The sequence below is a fragment of the Neodiprion pinetum genome, chromosome 7 (genome assembly GCF_021155775.2).
Source record: "Neodiprion pinetum isolate iyNeoPine1 chromosome 7, iyNeoPine1.2, whole genome shotgun sequence".
Taxonomy (NCBI): Eukaryota; Metazoa; Arthropoda; class Insecta; order Hymenoptera; family Diprionidae; genus Neodiprion; species Neodiprion pinetum.
Window position 1 is genome coordinate 19404165 of NC_060238.1, and position 17824 is coordinate 19421988.

General features: G+C 30.8%; 1 protein-coding gene across 1 annotated transcript in view; it reads left to right on the forward strand.

Annotated features, from left to right (window-relative positions):
• The window catches only part of LOC124223977 (sodium-dependent transporter bedraggled), a 41856-nt gene that overhangs the window by 15158 nt on the left and 8874 nt on the right, over nucleotides 1-17824 (forward strand). The window lies entirely within an intron of this gene.

Here is a 17824-nt window from a genome sequence, read left to right on the forward strand (position 1 = left end):
CTCGATCGATGTGTCGCGCTTTATACAACACGTTATACGTACGAATCAGTTTGTATATTTATTTTTTTATTTTTTTCTTTTCGAAACAGGTTTAAAAAGTTTCATTTAGATACAAAAATACCCCTGTTAAAATTTTGGATCTTAATATTTACACCGAGATGTTGCGCATCGCACTATTTCCTATTTTCCATACGAATAACACGTGATAAAATATGGTTTTTTGATCATTCCGATTTTCGTAATCAGCTAACGATGCGTCGTACAGAAGATTCACAGACATGTTTTTAATAATCATTGAACGCTCTACAAATACTGTCTTTTATCATTTTATGATAAATCTATAATCTTTCAAAACTTATTTTTGATGAAAAATTATTTAAGGAGCTTAGTATGTTACAAACACATACAAGATATACATGTAGAAAAGCTTTGATACCGTATTTCAGTGCTTTGGTTAATTAGCCAGAGTAGTCAGGTCTAAATTATGGGAGGATAATAATAAATCGGAGAGGAGAATTAAAAACGGCTGTGTAATTGCCTGGTTCTTCAAAATAAAATACAAAATAAAACATTGCCTTTGGCACTTAAATATTTTATGAAGACAATCTTCTTCTTTTTTTTTCTTTAACAAAAACAACGACACTTGCAGCCGGTTTTAATCCTTCTTTTCAATTGCGAGAAACAGTTGATTTTAACCGGTTTAATGTTTTTTTTTTTTCTTCTCTCGTAAACAACCGCGTTGTTTATTCAAATCGATTGCTATCAGCGTTTGTTCGACTTGATTCTAAAACTGGCTTAATTATCTATTAAATAAATCGTTAAATATTTAATATCACAACATAAACGTCAATATATTGAATTGCCAGCGGTAAAAAGAAGAAAAAAAATATATATAAAATACCTTTCAACTGCGTCAGTAGTTAAAATTTCTCTTTGAAACTGTCATCTATTTACTGCGTCATCGACCGCACCAACAAATGTAACCAAACAGAGATGTACGAAAATGCATTAAACGAAGAAAGAAGAAATATTTTTTGTACAACATTTTTAGTCTGCAACTTCTTGTTAAATTAACATCTCATTGTAATTAGTGTGTCATACTTAAAATTGCCGTTAAGTAAATGATTTTTTTTTTTTTTTTTGAGAAATTTTTTTTGATTTTCCTAAAGCTTGAGCTTTGAAATTTAGGGTGAGAGACGTTCGCAAGTAATTTTAGAAGATTTCGTCCCTGGATACACGGGTATAGAATAAATTGAGAAGTTATTTTTGAAACTCTAGTCGCGGTTTCAGTAAAGTGAAATTTTATCCAACAGGGAAACCACTCAGTTTCCGATACTCACCGTGCACTCAGAGTTTCAGGTACATGTAACATCGCGTGGAAACAGAGACAAATTTATTCGCTAAAGTTTCATACCTTGTTTTTCACTTTTATTTGTTCACTTTTCTTGTTTCCTTTTTTTTTTCAAAATTGAAACTTGCGAAATTTGTAGCAAAATTATACGAAGCTACTTCTTTTAAACAAATAAATATACGTAATACATAAGTTTTTCTAGAATCCTAACTTTGAGGAGAAAATAAATAATTAGATGAATAAAAAATTATAGAAATAATCCAGATTAAAAACTGACGAATCTTTAAAATCTCTAACAATTTTATTATAGGATTGTTTCGGTCGACAAATTTTAAGTTTACGATTGTATAACTTGTGTGGAAATTTCATGTTATATTAATTTTATTTATTTCATTTCGTCACGTCTCTAATGAAAGAGCAAGAAATTTTTCTCTCGTTTCAGGCTAATTACTTTAATATTGTAAACTCGTTATGTTGGCTGTATAAAATTCCATACTGCAAGTTTCTCACGGTATATTTCTCTACATCTATAACAATTAATTGTATTTCATTATATAATATAGCTGTATGTATATATATATATATATATATATATGTATATAGAAATCGAAGAAATATTGCAATTGCAATTAAAGCTGTACTATAAAAAACACAATATTTCGCCTCACTAATTTCGAACAAAAATATCGTGGATGTATTCTTTCTCCGACAAAATTGACCTTCATGTTTTTTTTATACATCTTGTTTAAAATTTGAATTACCTGTTTACACCGAGTTTCAATTAGACTTGAACGGTTTTCATGTAAAATTAAACACATGTTATTGTAAAATACGTTCCATCGATCGATGCAAAAAAGAAAAAAAAACAATACTTGGAGAGTGAAATTTGATTACAGTTAGGATTAGAAAGAATTTACGTTCGCGTTTAAAGAAATTTAACAGAAAAAAAAACAACGGAGTTTCCTCGGGTTCGTTTCACAATCCTCGAAACTTATTGTTAATATAAATCGCACATCGGATATTTGCACACGTGATTCAACATCTTGGCCTTCGACTGAGGAGAATTAACATCCGCATAGTTTTGGCCAAATTACGAGCGCCTCTTTATCATTCCGATCATCGCATTGAACGGGATTTACAGTCTGATTCAAAAGTTAGGAACATGAACTAAATAGCGTTAAAAATAAAATCCCGAGAAATATACGTCGTTTGCAAAAATGATGGTGAAAAATACTGCCCGTGATGAATATAAATCCGATCAATTTCGAATAACAAAACTGTACAATATACCTGTGAAATTTGAGACAAGGTTTTTACAATTAAAATCTTCGAAATGATTAAACTCTGCTGTTTTTTTTTTTTTTTTTTTATCGAAAAAAAAAATCCTACTTATCGACGGCATCTGGGGAATTTTGGTGAAATAATTTCTTAATGATAAAAAAGAATTCTACTTATCGACGGTATCTAGGGAATTTTCATGAAATACTTTCTTTTTCCTTAATTTGTTAATTCCACGCCGTTTCCGACATATGAGGACATAATTCGATGTAGAATTTTTCGCTCTACACGATGATCAAGTCATTTTTCATCTATCGATAGCATTCTATGAGAAAAACGCAAAAAAACCTCAAATTTTGCTGTTTTCTCTAAACGCCGGCTATGCGGCACAAAAATGACTTCATATTTTAGTTCCTAAGCGTCGATAATCCCGTACACAAGAAATGCAGCCATATCCCGATCATTAATTAATTCAAACATATTTTCACTGGACTATATTTATTACGCAGTCTCGAAGAATAAATGTTAATATATCTATAGGTAGCCATACCACGTTGTATAAGATCATACTCATTAGCGTTGGCGTTAACGCCTTCGGCGTTCATGAACACGACTAGAATATCAACATATGTATTATGTTTCGTCTATGGATCATTCCGCGCGAACTCCATCTCGCGTATTTTTAACCACGTTTATTTTTCACTTCAATCCGTTTCTTCCTTTTGTTTTCATTCTCGAATTCCCGAAGCTGTGTGCTCATATTTTGTCTCACCTATTTCGTGAGATTTCCAAAAACCAGGGAAAAAGACTTTAGTCATCTTTAATTACACATTGTCAGAACAATTTTTCATGTCCTTTACATTCGTTCAACTGATTGAAGAAATCTTTATTTCTAAACGAATAAATGAATACAATTTCTAAAAGAACATTTTTTTCACTTCAACGAGGAACATTCTACATCGAATTATGTCCTCATATGTCGGAAACGGAGTCGAATTGGTAAATTGTGAAAAAAAAAATCCTACTTATCGACGGCATCTGGGGAATTTTGATGAAATAATTTCTTAATGATAAAAAAAGAATTCTATTTATCGACGGTATCTAGGGAAGTTTTATGAAATATTTTCTTTTTCCTTAATTTGTCAATTTGACGCCGTTTCCGACATATTTGGACATAATCGGCATAATGATGCATAAAATAACGAGTTTTATCTACTCATTCTTGGATAATGGGAAAAAAAAAATTAAAATTACCGTGAAAACGGTTAATAATTTCTTTGCTTCTACGGGTGATAAAATTTCTCTCAATTGCGGTTCAATAGTTTTTTTATTTTATTTTTTATTTTGTTCCTTCAATTCGAAGTTTCACAATTCCTCTCTATTTTTTTTCAACACAATGAAAAATCGACAAAAATTCTTGTTTTAGTTATGAAACTACAATAAAAAAACAAACACAAAATATCGAACACTCGGATGAATAATTGTTTGAGAGAAAACAATCTGAAATAAATATGATAATATTTTACTGCTTTTTGTTAATACAAGTTTTATAATTGACAAAGAATGGACCATATGTTTATATTATATATATATATATACTACTCAGTATATTTTTACGATAAATTTTATCACCGCAATTCGCCAACTTAAGCGTACCAGGAAGAGGAAAAAGAAGAATTGCGTTGGTTGTTTATACAACTGTAAGACAAATATTATCGGTACTCAAAAGTTAGATACACTTGTTGAATTTGTTTGGCAAGGCGTGCGAATATTGAAATGAATGATTTTCGTTTACTTTTTGTTTTATACCTGCAAGTTTGTACAAAACGTACGGAAATCGACTCGAAGCACCTGAATAATCGATATTTAAATTACATGTCATTGTTTTTCGGGCGAGAGTTTATCGAATAATCGTAAAAACGGTTAATTAATGAATAAAACAGTTTTTTAACGAGAGAAAAAAAAATAACAACATCAACAATAATAAGAATAATAATAATTATGATGGTTGACATGGAGAAATCCTGAAATTCCCATATTATACCTAATTCGTTAGGTAAATTTACAAATCGCATAAAATTCGTAACTTATAGCGGATGAAAAAAAAAAGTGATAAAATAAGAAAAACGTGAATCGCGTCGCTGAGGAAAATTTTCTTTGACGAGATTTTTGTCTTGTGCGAATAAAAATTTTTGAATCGAAACAAAGAATCAATTTCGAAAAACAAAAACCGTTTGAAATGAAATAGTATAAATTAAGTATCGAGTTGTTCATATCGTGACTTTCTTTGTATTTCTTTCAATCGATCATATCGTTATCATTATAATTATCAGCAGCCATTTTTTATCCTCATTATTATTATAATGATTATTTTAAAGGATACTCGAGATTCTTCGGAAATTACGATTATGAATCATAGTCCCATTTTCATAAGACTTTGAAATGAATTTATAAAATACAGCTATTTTTGCTTCAGGATTTTTTCAATTTTTATCGAATTTGTAAATTTTCTATGACAATATAAAACTCTTTACCGGTATTAATGTAGGAGCGAATTTCATTTGATGATTTTGTCCCCTATTTTTCTTCGATTAACAAAAACAAAAAATTTGAACAAACTGACGAAATAAACACAAGAATTAAACGAGCGACCGCAGATTAAATCTGATGTATTATACAGGTTTCAAAATGGAATCACGTAAATATCTACATATAACGGTTATTTCGATTTCAACCGCTGCAATTGAGCAAACTTCTTATGTTCGTCATTTTAACTTCTTGCGTCATAAACTTATAAATTGATGTGATTGGTACTGAAAATGGATCGTGTATTTTTGAAACAGTAAAGAAAACCTATAAAATTAAAAATTATGTTACCAAAATGATAAATTTTTTTACGAAATAAGTTCTTCAAGACTCAAGTACAGATAATCACAGCATATTTTTTTTCTCGTTGCATGAAAAATATTGTAAAATATTCATCGTTCAATTTATTTATTTATTATTATTCAATTACAGTATATGATCGCAATTTGTTATTATCTGGTAGAAAATTTTGAAAAAAAAAGTCAAACTCCTAGGTTTTTAATCAATTTGTTATCACGCTTTTATATACACAATCGATTATTAATTGAAATATCGATAATCGATAGATATAATGTACTCTTATAATGTTATTACAAACGGTTTGTAGTTGATTGACGATTTTACAGTTTTTGATTTTTGAAGCATCTTTCGCTCGAAATACATTATACAATTTGTAATGTTAATATATCTTCGAAATTATGCATTATCTATGCAACTTTTGATCAACGATATTCATTAAATATAAAAATATATGTAATATATTAGACTGTATCAAAAAAATCGACTATTCTCTTTTTCAAAATTCAATTCGAAAATATTGTTCCAAACGACGAAAATAGACTGCTGTCCAAGTTTCACCTTTAAAATTAATATTTAGAGGTGAATAATCGCGATTTTCTATTCTCCATTTAAATAACATAGGGAATTTGTTGTCTTTAAGTTTGTAATTTTATAACACGTCAAAGCATTAACGTACCGATAAGACGAGACCGCATTTTTGTAGTGAATTGAACTCTCTACAAAAAAGGTCTTCTATCATTTTGTGATAAATCTACCCTTTAAAAAGTTAATCAAGGTCCTTAACTTTTTATATTTTCGACTTGAATTTTGAAAAGAAAAAGTAGTCTGTTTTTTTTTTCATACGATATAGCATACAGATGTATTATATACCTAAAGTTAAGTGCAATATAAACGCAATACGATCGCTCTAAAAGTCCCGTATGATGAACTCGAGGCATCTGGTCCTCAGCGCGTTGCATTTATAGCCGTTGCAAGCTGCGCCAGAAGTGCATAATGTAGGAGAAGCTGCTAGCTGCATGCCACTTCTGCGCTCCTAGTATCCCGATGCACCTTGAAAACTGCATCGATGCACCGCCGCAGAAACTCTCGGCTGCATTCTGGAGTGAAAATCACCGAGTGCAGTTTTACCGTTTTCACATTTTCATTCTGTCAAGTCGACTCGTCGTCAGACTAATATACGAATTATATAATTAATACATTTAATATACGCTTTGGTAAGAATTAATTAATTTGTCGTATTATTACTGAAGTCTTTCAATTATTTTTATATTTATTCGACCAGTTGTACTGCTAGTCGTGGAAAAGCGCGCAAAGAAAATCCCCCCCCAAAAAAAAACAGCTTAAGCTTTGTAAATATAATTTTTTTTTTTTTCTCATTTTAAATCTAAAGATGGCGAAAAATAAAATTTATATTTCAATACAATTTCTGATGCTGACGGAAACGGAAAACGCGAGTGAAAAGTGAACAATCAAACGATTAAACAATTTTCCGAACTCGTCTGTGTGTTGAAAGTTTAAGATTTAAATATTCACTGATGACTTGTCGTTGTGAGAAATTTTTATACCAAAGGAAAATAGAAACGAAAAAACCAAAATTCTCCGAATCAATTTTTGTATAGTAAAAGATAATGTTCACCAACGATTCGTCGGTAAAGAAATTTGGAAAGAAAATCCGGTAAAACTAATAAATTTCTTAAATGTATGCATTTGAGACTGCTGGAATCAAATTCAATTTGATATTCAGCTTCGGTAGCCCAGTTTAATTTTGGTTTTTAAATATTTTTGATTGCTTATATTTTTTCTCTAACTATACGTGCTTAACCCTTTCAGAATCGAATTAAATGTAGCGGTAGAAAATTTTTTTTTCAACGCAATTCGATTTTTTATGTTTCAACTAAGATGTCTGATATTTTCAGAATGTTCCCAAACCTGTATCAAAAGTTATAGGCGTGTAATTGAATATTTTCTTTTTTCTTTTTAATTTTTTTTTTTTGTTCAGACAAAAGGTTAACTTCAAATTAATTACATGCCTCCATTATCGACTACTTTAGCTAGACTTTTTCAACTAGAAAATATACTTACAAGTAAACGAAAATACAGACGTCAATATATTTTGTACAACGCAAGCATGTTTCACGAGTTTTTTATGCTTATTTATGGTCGTTACGTAAAGTACATATTTAAAAGCAATGAAGAAGTTAAACTAAACTATTTAAGAAAATAACGAGCATCTTTAAGTCCCAGGACTTTAAAGTTGTCTTTTCCGTACTCCGCGCATGCGCAGCCGCAAATTACATTTGACGCGACCCTAACCTCAATTTCGTGCTTAGTGTCAAAACTCGTAACGTACTCTTGTTGTATGAGACTGAAGTTAGTAACGTTGAAGTAACGAAACACTGGGGGGGGGGAATTATTATTTTTAAACTTTATAGTGATTTTGAAGTAGTCAAGTTTTCAAAATATGAATACCTTTTGTCTTATCAGGATTTTTATGCATTTCAGACAAGAATTCTGCAATTGTGAAATAACGATTTTTCCGAAACATAAATCATTACAACAACGCTATTAACTTTAGCCTCATCTCTTGTTATATAAAATTTCGGTCCGTATTTTCCATCACGAGAGCCAAAGAAAAATCGCGACAAAGTTCAAGACGATTTTGAGGTTAGAGTGCTGAAAACTATTCATTCAAACCGACATTGGAAGTTTTGACAAAACCCATTTATTGAAAGAAAGATCTAACGAGTAAAACTTTTTTTTTTTACGAATTATTATTGAAATATATTTCCACTGGAATGAAAAAACGTTCCAAAAGGGTTAAACGTAATTCGTTCGATAGATCTCTGCTGCTGACGATCATGAGATCGTCATCGAGAGATTTATGCCGGTTTCCTCCTCCTTCTGCTTCTCCTTCTCCTCTCGAGCGTAATTCGACGGATTCCATCCTCGATACTGAATCCGCCAAACTATCCAACTCCAGTCACCGACGCGAGTCTGTCGAGTCAAGTCGCGATCAGAGATAGGAAAAAAAAAAAAAAAACAGATAATCGGGAAACTCAAAACCTCAAAACACGCACGCAGAGAAAAAAACATTTCGTCTGCAGTTAACATATATATATATATTATATATATTAGGATCACAAACGCGTCCAAATTTAAAGAAACAGAAATACATTTCCAAAGTACGCAATTGAACTTATTTCTTTGATTCCGCAAATTGTAACGGAAAATAAGGTCAACTTTTTACATACGTTTAAAAATAGTCATATTCTTTCTTTTTTTTCTTACAACGAATTTACAGTTGATCCGGAAAAATATTTTTATTTTTTATTTTCAACACTACAAGTAACATAGTTTATGAGTGGCAAATAAAGAAGATTAATCGAGACATGATTTTGAATTGATTAAAAAAAAAAAATCGATATTTCAACTTTTTCAAACAAACTTTGTATCCTCGAGCAGCATTTTCATCGTTATCGACACGTGCCACGATCATCAGGTTATACAAATATCAATAATAATTCACTTTTACCTCCAGTTATTTTCTAACAATAACATATAATAATAATAATAATAATAATAATAATAATAATAATAATAATAATAATAATAATAATAATAATAATAATAATAATAATATAACACATGTAAAGTGATAATCGTTAATCAACACCTGCAGCACTTTATTCTTTATTACACATACTACATACATGGAAGTTGCGGTGATCAAGAAATCCCGTTACATAACAGTCTCGGTGTTTGATCCTCCGACGACTTGAACTTCAAAGTGTTGTTCCAGTAAATCAGCGCTGCTGAATTTGTAGTTTTTCTACCTTCTTCGATAACCGATCAAGGAGTGAAAAAAAAAAAATAAATAAACCGAACAATGAAAAACATAAATAAACATGAAAACTTGTAAATTGACAAGCTGACAAAGTGCGGAAAATTTTCGAAATGGTCCAACAGCAAGGATGAATTACGATCAAGCTGCTTGTTATGACTACTTTTACTACAGTCAGAGGCGACAGCGTGTCAGGTATAATAATAATAATTACACTGCATGTTGATTGATCGATAATTTTTCCCACAAAATGCGAAAGATTCGTGAAATGGAAGGAAAAAGAAAAAAAAAAAGCATGCCGTCAAAAAATTGTGTCTCGTTATCGCTTTTCTGTGATTCATTTCCTTGCGTTTTCTTTTGTTTTTCTCTTTTCACAAAAACATGCACGTATGTTATAACACTTTATTGAAACGTATGTATTGTTTTTATTATTTCTTTCTTCTTTCGTATACATAGAATTTCGAAGATAGTCGAGAATAAACAACAATCTTACACTTGAGAAATAATTTGTCGCTGTACATTTTTTTTTTTTTTTTTTACTTCACAACGATTGTGAAAAAAAATTTTCAACTCTCGAATGAAAAAAAAGAAATTCAACAGTCGTCAAATGATAATGATTATTATTGTTAACAGGTAATCGTACAAACAAATCCAGGATATTTATTTTAACCAGCAATCGGCTGACTCGGTTTATAAATTTTTTTTTTCTCACTTTTGCGAGATTCTACGTAAGCTCGCTATGTATACGTACATACGTACGCAAATAAATATGTACACATTTTTTCTTTTTCACTTGTTCGCAACGAACAAGGACGAAGCAATTAACCGCAAGACGTGCTAAACGGAATGAAAAACATTGCAAAGTCATACAATTTTCTCTCCGCGTTCTATCGTGTATCATATACGGTAAATTTGACTCAACGTGCAACGCGAGATAAAAAAAAAAATAATATGATGTGTGAATGAAAAGAAAAGAAAAACAAACAAATAAATAAGTAAATAAAAAAGGATGAAATACGCGAAATTTCGCCGAGGTTCATGCAAACGATATCCGAAACATTGTTGTATTACTGCAGCGTATCGTTTATTTATCTCTCACTTTTTTCTACCTAATATTACGTAACGATATATGAACGTTACTAATTTATACCACGTGATAATGTGTCGAGAATGATAAAAAAATAACGTTATTCTTTTTTTTTTCCGTTCCTTCTCGCACCGCAATCTCCACGAATGTAACATATTGAAAAGTATTTCCGCCTTGTTTTCATACGCGATACATTTAATTAATATGCATAAGGACATTCGATTTGTACACCGCATGTCATTAAAAACGCGTCCCGGCGTTGTTGCCTTTTTTTTTTTTTTTTTTTTTCTTCTTTACGTTGAAATCAATTCCATCTATTTTCCTTGAGGTATTCTCTCTCTCTCTCTCTCTTTCTCTTTCTCAAACATTTTTTCATCATCACCGCGCAATAACGATCGTGACGTCATTACACGCACACACACACACACACACACACACACACACACACACACACACACAACAACAACACAAACATTTATATATATATAAATATATGTATGCGTGCGAGCATGTCCGTCGATTCTTGGTCATTCGTGAATGCGGATCAAGGCTAATGTATAATCTGTGGTACCGTTGTTGTTGCTGTTGCTGTTGCTGTTGTTTATTATTTGTTTGTTTGTTTGTCTTTTCTTTCTTAAGATACTTTGAACATTCGTCAATATCGCGAATACGCAACTTTGCACGTATCTATTTTACGTACATAGGTATGTAATTTCAGAGGCACTTGTACATAAATATATATTGAGGAATGTACCGCATCTTGTTATCTAACGCGAGTTTGTCTTCTCCAAGCAATTAACTTGACTCGTATTATATGCGAAATGGATGCTTAGAGCAGAGGCGAGTTTGAGAATTGTTTGATAGCACTTTTGAAGCTAATTATAGGATGCGTAAAATATAAGTGAAATTTGGAAATTACGTAATCGTGGTTTGAAAATTAAGCTCATGTAGTACTCCTACTCTTACCGTCCGAGCAGAATCAACCTTTTGCTTCTTGTTTTAAGAAAAAGGGAGGGTTCGCTCGGTCGGTAAGGGTAGGAGCGCTGCGTGATCTTAAAGATAAAATTACAATTGCAGAATAATACGTGAATCTTCGATGAAAGATATGTATGTGGCGAATTTTTCGAAGTGGAGAATAAATATTAAACCGCAGGTACATATTATGCAATAATTTTTTAAATATCACGACGCTGCACGTCAAATTTTTCATACTAATCGCCTGAAATTAATTTTTAATAATGCTAAAAGGTAATAAACAGGCTTCCAGTGAGACGAAAGTTTTTTACAGATCAACGTAAATCAATGAAGTAAGGAAAGTTTTAACATAATTAATATCAGATTTATTCCACGTAAAGTATAATTGATGTAAGAATTACAGGAATAAAACGTTGAATTTTTATCGAAATTGTTAATGAAATACTTGGAGTAACGCAAAATCAAACCGCAACGAAGAATTCTTCTATTACGTATTACAAATTCTTCTTATTGTTATTTATTTATTTCTTTATTTTTTTCACACTTTCATTTTATAATATAACGACATATTGTTATACACTGATTATATAGTTCAACAGATCTTTAAATTTTACAACGCGTCAATGTAACCCCCCCCCCCCCTCCCAAAAGAGAAAATTCTTCCAAATGCAGAAAATTACATGTTTAAATAAACCTGTGACGATATTTCGGTGAAAAAATAATTTATACAAGTTTTTAATGAAAACAAAAAATCTCAAAAAAAAAATATCAATCGATTCCGACAATTGGCATGTTTGCATTGATATTTTTTTTTTTTTCTCTGTTCACTCTCATAACTCTATTCGAAATAATATTCCATATATTTGCACCATACCAAAAAAAAAAAAACCAAAAAATTGACTGAACGAAGGGAATAAAATTTTGTTAATTGCATCAGTTGGAATGGAAACATTTCAGGGAATAAAATATTACAAAATATAATGTAATTATTTGAGAATGAACAGAAATGAATCGTATTGAAACAAAAATTTGCCAAAACTCGGATTCTCATTTTTTTCCTCGTCTTGTTTTCCGTTTCTATTCTAAATTTGTGGATATATATATATATATTTTTTTTTTTTTGTTTTTTTTTTTTTTTTTAATTTTAATCTTTCTTTATGTGCATAATTAAGAACTCGAAGTGACCGCTATGGATCGCGTGAGGTGTAATGAAGCAGAGGTCAGGGTTATATTCTCCAGTGGCCAGTTTCGTAAATTACGTATACCTTGTACGGTCTGCGAAATAATCAATATCTTCATTTCCTGTCGAGTTTCGTATATACCTGTGTACATATGTAATACCTATGTACATTGCGCTCACGATCATTTAGAGCCCTTCGTATACTTTCCCCTTTCCTCGAATTCTTTCGTCGTTATAGAATACGATTTGAAAATTGATTACAAAATTTTCGACGACTCAATACAGTGATTATTTTATTATTACCTTTCTCGAGGTTTGCAACAATGATTTACGATAAACTTTACAGTGTATACAAAAATTGTCAAATATTTATACGCAAGTAACAGAAAATGAAGGACAAAATTTCGAATTTCAATTAATCGTCGATGATTTCGAAATGATTATGAAAAATTCTAACATTCTGTTAATTTAAATTTTTTTTTTTTTTTTTTTAATGATTATTTAAGAAGATCCAGAACTCTCTGTCGAAAATCTGATCAATAATTGTTGAAAATTTAACATTGCAAAATTTTCTCGAATAAAAATTTTAACACGTACGATAAAAATCGTTGATCGGTAATTGTATCTCTACAGTTTTTTATTATATCGTTTGTATAATAACAATACGTTGTACCGGGCGTTATATTATCGTTATTGAAAAATACTGGATTGCGATTTTGGGGTATAAAAAATTCTTTCACCGACTCCGTAATTTTATTCCCCGTCATTATTATGCCAAACATTCAAACAAACCAGAAAACAGAGACGTAGATTCCCCAAATTGTCTGATGTATTTGTGAATGTATTGTATTTATTATTATACTTGCTCCGTTTATACCAGCAACGACCGTGACAAAGAATCCGCGAACCGTCCAGTACAAATCTATATGAATATTTATACTATACGCGACGAATAATTACAAGGTTGATTTGCACGATCTGTAGACGGATATTTTCATTTCCTTCTTTACCATACAGTGACTCACGTTATGACAAATTTTTATTTTCTTTTTTTTTTAATTATTATTATAATTATTATTGTTATTTTTCGTCGTTTCATTTTCTTTGGTATCGATTCGCCTGATACTTTTATTGGAGTTAGCGAAACGTGTAGCATGAAAAGTAAAAATAAAACCAAAAACAACACAATCAAACAAATGAATAAGAGCGCACGTAAAATTAGCAGGATAATAAAGAATTCAAAAAAAAAAAAGAAGAAAAAAAAATACTCCTATACGTCTTTTATTTATATACATTGTACGTATACATTTCTATGTATATTTAGCTTTGGTATACATATAGAATATATTTCAAGGTTACATGAAAGATCTGGGCGGAACAGCAGTAGTTGCCGCCTCCTGAATTCAAAGAGACCGATACCAAGATCCGGTCTTGAGTCTTCCTTTTTCTTTTTCTTTTTTTTTTTTCTTGTAACGTAGATAAATCTATCAAGCATGAAAATTCATCAAATTCTCGTAACAGGACATTACAGAAAAAGATATAACAAGGGTAAGACAAAAAAATACCGTAATTTTTTAACGTGAACTGTGTGAATTCAAACGTTGCGTTCGGAGAGTAGGAAATAAGTTAGATTCTAAGAAAATTCTTATTTCAGGAAATATTTATTTTAAAAAATGAAAATAATTGATAATATAAAATATCCGTCGCTGAGTTTCCGTGAACGAAAATTGATAGAATAAGGTGATTTGACGCGAGAATTATTTTTGAAAAATACGAGTCATCAATGTATTGACTTTTGAAGGAAAAAAAAAATCATTGAAATAGAAAACAAATAGTGAAAATTTGTAGGATGTGATAAATTTTGATTCAAGAAATATTATATTTTCGTTCAGTTTGTTCCGTTAACGGAATTTTATTACACACGGTTGAATAATTATACAATAACTGCAAATTTATGATAATGATACACCTCCATCCCGAGTTATCGAAGTTACGTATAAGTCAAGTGACATTCTGCAGTGTATAATTCTCGAGTAGTGGCCATGGTAATAATATCAGAGTGCCACATACATACGAGGGTAAATAGTCGGGCATTATGTATAAGTAGATGTAGAAAACATAGCTCATACAGAGATATTCTCTTGAAAGGACCTACTCGTAGCATGCGCGATTCAACTTGCTTAACTTTGATTGGCTGACATCCGTCCTCAGAGCATGAAGCAAACCTTCGCAGGCAAAAAAAAAAATCCCTAGAATCAACTGGTTGACAAGTGACGGTCAACCATAACCTATCGGGTATTAAGAATGGCCGGGTTACGGTGCCGCCGCGATCCGCTACGCAACGATTACACTTCTTATCATGCTGGTGACATTTTTATGTAGCTGGCTACGCATATAAACTAGACGAGTTGCAATTTAAGCCAGTCAAAATAGGTCAGAATTGAAAATGTTCGGGATACGGTTGCATTATTGTAAATAGGGAATTTCGACCCTCAGGAACTCGAAATCTCAAGTCATTTTTGAGCTACATAGCCGGCGTTTCGAGAAAACAGCAAAGTTTGACGGTTTTTGCGTTATCCTAAAAAGCTGCTATCGATAGGTGAAAAATGATTTGACCATCGTTTAGAACGGAAAATTCTACATCGAATTATGTCCTCATATGTCGGAAACAGAATTGGATTAGCAAATTTCAAAAGAAATGAAATTATTTCACCAAAATTCCCCAGATGCCATTGATAAGTAGGATTTCTTTTTTTTTAATTTTTTAATCTGACTCCGTTATCTACATATGAGGCCTTAATTCGATGTACAATTTTCGCTCAACTCGATGGTCAAGTTATATTTTATCTATCAACATCAGTTTTTGAGGAAAACACTAAAACAACAAAAAAATTTGGTTGTTTTCTCGAAACGCCAGCTACGCAGCTCAAAAATGACTTCAGATTTGAATTCATGAGGGTCGAAATTCCCTATACACAAAAACATCTCGGATACTTCTAATTCAGACCTATTTTGACCGGATTAAATTGTTGAACAGGTTCTTTTAGAAGAACCTCTCGGTATATATTGTGAACACATACGTTTGGCCTAGTTTTTCGTACGTGCAGTATCATTGTGAATGTTTATAGCTAAACCTCGATTTCTTCGGACACGTGTAAAAAGCCATGTTCACTCATTGTATTAATTTATCTGCACTTCGATCAAATTCAGCCTTTGATTCCATCTACTTCCTGGTTATATATAATGGACCATTCCACGCCAAATCGATCAAGCTCTGACCTTCCACCTTTTAGATTTGCTGCACGATCTTTTATGTTATTGTTCAAACTGTGAAAATCTTTCAAATTTATTTCATTTGATTTTATTGAATGATTTGTTTTACTTGTCATTTTTGAATACCAGCATGTCTTTGGACGTAATTTAAGAACTGAAACAATACTCAAAAATTTTGAGGCAGATATCAACATTTTTAACCCTAGACTTTGAGCGGTATTTGTTTCCGTTTCCTTTGAGCTATTAAAGCAAGAAATTTAAAAAAATATCGAAGCAATATTCAATTAATGGCTTAACTCTGGGTATGGGTTTAAAAATTATAATATCTGACACAAGATTTTTGAGAATTTTTCATATTTTTATATTATGTCCAAAGATATGTTGTTTCTGATAAATCATAAGTAAAATTATTTTGCTAAAACATATCCGAGTGATTTTCAGAGCTGGAAAAATAATGTAAAAAATCGCGAACCAAATCCAAGAGAACGAGGATCAGTGCCTGGTCAATTTAGCGCGGAATGCCCCATATACTGAAATATCGTATCTTGTCGCGCTTTTCTTAATTACGTTTTCGAGAAGGGTGTTTGGCTATAAATCGATACTATTGATTCGTTTTGTCAATTTATTATATTCCTAAGCTGCCAAATATTTCTTTAAAATGCACAAAAATAAAAACATTCTAGAATTATTAATAACTGCTTGGATATCGATGTGTTTGTTATTCTTATTTTCATCTTTTATTGTTCATTGTTATAAATCCGGTAAATTCCTTCGATTTTGCCCTTTATATAACAATAGCTCGTTTTATTCATAAGACTGTATTTTCTACAAAGTCAGTGAAACGGTTTTTCTTCTTTTTTTATTAGGTAATTCAATAATGCCATTGATTGTTCACTGAATAATGAATATCAGTATAATGTCGTAAAATTAAATATTCAACGACGGCAACGTGATAAAAAGAAAATACCTACTTTGTATTTCAGTGAAATTCAAGAAAATAGTTTTCTGAATAAAATGAGCCTTCCTCGGATGAGATCCAGCAAATTATTCAATAGACTTTTAATTATTCAAAAGCAATTTGAAACAAAGCATCGACGTCTATTGTAAGTCTTTCTTTATAATTCCAGTATTTGATACTTTTGTACGTGTATTAAGATTCTATATAAAGAAAAAAAAAAACTTCGCATAATTCAATTTTGCAAACGACTAATTAAAATTATCGATATTACAGAGATTATACAAGAGAAGTTGTTATAACGAAAATTCGTTACACAAAGCGAGATTTTTATCATGATTCAAGGTATTATTATGCTTCAAAAAACGGCTAACGCTTTTCTCTCTATCTGTTCTCAAATATTTTTACAGACTTGTTTATTTGGAATATTGCAACTTTGAATTCAAACATTATTGAAACAATACACCATTTTTTTACGTATAATACGTATACCTCTATATCTTTCTCTTCATCTTCAAATATAATTAATCAACGTAATTACTAAATGTGGTTTCCTTTAAATAGTTTTCATTTATACCAATATTGTTCCACCACGTACAAATTTCTAAAAAAGAAACTTAAATTTTAGTGTATATTATATTCTGTATCATGATTATCCTTGACCTTTAAAGAATTTTATTATCGCATATTAATTTATACCTTGGTAAATTCAGTACGTTATAACTTCATCTGCAATATGGAAAAATTATTGTTAACTAATACACACATACTAATTTTGCATAACATAATATAGGAACAAAAAAATAATGTAAGAACTAAAAATACGAAATGCAATAAATCGGAACAAATTTCAAAATTTCAAATTATCAAGATTATAGATCAAAACAAATTAATCTTTGAAGTATTTGATTAAATTATATCAAAAACTCGAATTTCGTGAATTATATTCGGTTTATAATGGCCAATATTGATTTACTAAGATAACAAATTGACAAGTC